Source organism: Eumetopias jubatus, unplaced genomic scaffold (assembly GCF_037043125.1).
Source record: "Eumetopias jubatus isolate StellerSeaLion01/CBP00866 unplaced genomic scaffold, mEumJub1_p1.0 scaffold_8, whole genome shotgun sequence".
In the NCBI taxonomy this organism is placed as follows: domain Eukaryota; kingdom Metazoa; phylum Chordata; class Mammalia; order Carnivora; family Otariidae; genus Eumetopias; species Eumetopias jubatus.
The window spans coordinates 81,379,498-81,383,635 of NW_028274814.1; positions in this window are offsets into that span (position 1 = coordinate 81,379,498).

Here is a 4,138-nt window from a genome sequence, read left to right on the forward strand (position 1 = left end):
TCTAAAACATGGAGAGTCTCAATCTAAAAATCAACATGATAAGGAAGGCATTCTTATAATTGCACTCATTTTACAAGTGGGGAAAAGGAGACTTGGAGAGATCAAGTAACTTGTTCAAGAACACGCAGATGAAAGCGCTGGTATGGAGATTTGAACCCAAGCACTCCCACTCCAGAACCCACATGTATTGCAGAAGACGTGGTGGGGTCTCTGGTGAAAGAGGTGCCCCCTTCCTCCCATCCACGCTCTGCCCACCTGCCACCAGCACTCTCCTTAAAGGAAAGGGGCAAGTCAGTGGAAGGCTCCAACTTGCCCTGCTGGTCTCCCAGGTACTGAAACTCAGGGCTGCCAAGAGGGTGAGGCCCAGGGCACTTATCAGCCACCGGATCACAGTCTCGGGCAGCAGTGGGAGGCAGAGTTCAAGAGGAGTTGCTGGTGTGACTGGCAGGGGCAGCCCCTGCAGATCTGCTCCTCATCTCAGCCTGCATCTCCCAGGTCTGCAAGTGGCTCTCACCGAGTGGCACACACGTGTGGCAGGGGTGTGGGGACAAAAAAAGGGAGGGTGGAAGAATTTCAGTCACCAGCCCGCCCAGGAAGGAGGGGACAGCTGTAGGCCTGGTGTAGTTATGGAGGCCTTTAACCTCTTTCAAATGGGAGTTTTTGGACCCCTGGGCAGCAGAGGAAGGCAATGACGTGACAGGGATCAGGGAGAGCAGTGTCCTGGGACTGAATCAAAGCTCCTGGCCTTGGCCTCCACACCCTGAGACCACCATTCTCCCTACAGAAGAATGTCAGACCTGGACAGGTGACAGAGACCACCAGCCCAGAGCCTTCATTTTACAAGAAGGAAATAGCTACAAAGAGTGCAAGGACTTAGTCAAGGTTACAGGGAAAGTTGGTGGTGCAGAGAACTAGAGCTTGGGTACCGTCCCTCCCGATCCAAAAAGAACATGAGCCTTTGAAGAATTCCCACAGCCTCCATGCTCCTGTAGCCTCAGGGAGATGGACATGGGGGAGCCCCACCTCCAACCTCTAACAGGTTCTGCCTGCAGGGGTCAGAACCGGGTGCTGGGCACACAAGAACACCCCCGGGGAACCCTTCTCCTGATTTCTGGGTTATGGCGGGTGTTTGTAGCAACAACTAAGCCTTCAAGCTCCTCTTCGGGTTCCAAACCAGCCAGGACCCCCCTCCTTTGATATCCTTTTGACGAGTATCCCAGGGCCCACCTGGAAACTGTCGGGCAGCGTCTCTCTTTCTCCTAAAACCTAACAAGTGCCCTGGGGCCACAAGCCCTCCCAAGGTCTGAGAGCAGCCCTGCACATTCTCAGGGCCAAGGTCCAGAGATAATATTGTTCTAGGCGTATTGAGCTCTCCCTTCCAACATGCTTGAAGTCATGACTATTTATACACACATTTATAAAGCTGGCAACTCTCTCTTGTCTCTGAGGCAAAAGGAGCAGCTACACAGGTGTGGGCCCAAAGGAAAACAAGGTCAGACTGGGATTGACTTCCAAGAGAAACTTCGAGGCCCTGGTAGGGGACTGGGGTTGTCTGGCAGAGGATACTTTTATATGTTGGGTCAAAGAGGAAAATGGGAGAGACTCAAGGCTACAGGGCTAGTTAGTGGTGTGGTGGGGACCAGAATCACAAATCCAATGGGGGGGGGTGGAATATGAGACCTGTGGGAAACTCCCAGATCATGTCTCACCTTGCCCATGATGGGAGAGACACAAACGCAAGGAATTAACAATTTATCACCGTTCCTTCCTTTAAAGAATAGGTGGGTTCCTGAAATGTTGTCCATAAATAGTAATGACATTTTACTGAGCTCACAGTGTGCCAGGAGTTAAACAGATGACATCATTCAACCGGAACCACCGCATTTTATCGATGAGACTTAGCGCGGGAAGAATTGCCAAGCAACCTGCCCACAGTGACACTGCTTGCCAGCGGGAAGCCCGGATCACACCAGGGCGGCCTGCCTCCAAAGCCTGAGAGCTTCCCACTGTGCTGTATTACTTTCTGCTTTGCGAGGCAGTTTCAGGACACTTTGGAGTTTGGCTGCTGGAGCTTGAATCCTGGCTCCACCACTTAATCTCTCTGTGCCTCAGTTTCCTCATTTGTAAAATAGAGATAATAACAGAGCTGCCCACCTCTGTGAAGACTGAATGAGTTAATTCATAGAAAAAAGCCGTTCGCAGAGTGCCAGGCAAATCACAAGAAAGCATCAGTTTTGACAAAGATTATATTGCTGCACAATATACGCAAATTTCTATGAACCAAACTGTATTTCCATCCAGCTTCCCTTAACAAATCAGAATGGCATCATGAGCAAGAAAACATGGCCCTGTGATATTTTGTAAATCCTATGGAAGATGCGGAAAGCTTTCTTCTTTAATCATCCTACTTAAAGGAGTGGGGCAATTTCTTGTACATTTGAAACAAGCCATGAGGCTAAAAGGCACCTGTCTCCAGGCCGCATTCACCGGCCAGGGCGGGGGTATGGCCAACAGTGGGTTTGCTTTTGAGAGGTGAGGCTACAGCCTCTGTGAGGACCGGCTGCAATGGGACAGTCCCCACCCTTCCCTCCCTCTATGACTGTTCTGATTGTTCCAAGTAAACTTTTCACTCTAGAGCTAGAACATTCTCTGTCAAAGCCGCAGGTGTATGTTGTGTTTGTTTTTTTTTAGCCCAGTTGAGCATCTGGCTCTCTTGCAAGTGTGTGTTTACTTAGCTAAGAGTTTCCGTGATCACCATAAAGTGTGTCTTCTCTTTCTGTTTCTCTGACATCCTTTGTCAGTCCTCTTATGCTAACGAGGACCATGATTTATAAAGAAGGCACTCATGCACGTACTCATATGTTTGTTCACCTTTTATTTTGCTTCTCCCAACCCACATGTCCCTGGTTTGAGAGGGGCTCCCTGGCCCTGCACTGAACCTGTGTTCTGTCCAAGTACCCCTGGATCCGCCTTGATGGTGTGCTATGTCTGGGGTAGGGGTAGGAGTTGACCGGTCATGAGGCTATTCTAAGTTCTTTGTCAGCTCTCATAACTCTTCATATTGAAAGGTTTCACCCCACGTTATAGAAACATGAGAAAACATAGCCTCGGCATATATAATTTTTTGCTATAAAACATTTGGATTTTTATCATTGCTTTTTGAAAATATTTGCCTACCAGCAACTCATTCAATTACAATTAGCTGCAATTAATGGACAATTCCAGACCTACCTGGAATTACTGAAAAGGAAGAAAATGTAAACTACTTCTTTCAAACGTAATATAATTTCTATGAATTCAAAATCTTATCAATTAAGGAAGTCGGTCTGTATCATCCATAGTATCTGGTGGCTGAAAAATCATGCCTCTCCTGCCTGAGAACTCTAGAACTTCCTCCCTAGAGTCTCCCTCCAGTCTCAGGCCAGAACCCTCTGTGTGAAAGGGACTGCCATGACCCACCCGCATGGACATTAGAACCAGTGACCCTGCAAACCAGAATGAAAATTCTACCACCATGTCTGAAACACAATGCAGTTTATTGAAGATACAGAACAGAGAGTTCTTGGAGTCAAAAAGGGACAAGAACCACTCATGGGAAATCAAAGCACCAGTAGGAGGTGAGGACCAGGGGGGGCGGGGGTGGCTGGCTACAAGATGGGGAAAGTGGTGCATGCAGGGGCTGGTTGGGGCTTTCCCATAAGGCAGTGGGATGTGGGGCTACAGTGGGGGTACCTGTGGGGCAGAGGCGATGAACCGGCCTAGCTCCTGGGCCCTGCCCCTTAGCCTGACTCTGTGGGGCTAGACGGTTGCTCAACCCAATCAACCTTCCCAGCAAATTTTGGGCTACGACTCCAGTCGTCTGGAAAGGTGGGGCTCCGGGGCACAGGTCAGAAGATGCGTTGGGAAAGGGCCCCACGGGGGTGTGGAATAGCGCATGCAGAGCTGGGGTGTGCGGGCAGGTGAAGGGGTCCGGGGACACCTGGCGCGCCCCGTTCAGAATTTGTGGTGGGACCAATGGCTCTGGGAGGAGCTTTGCGAGATGCGGCCTGAGCTGTTGCTGCCACCCCCGCTGACGGCGCAGGAGCCCCCAGAACCAGAAAAGCCCCCACGCACCACCGAGCCCCAGCCCGAACCCAGG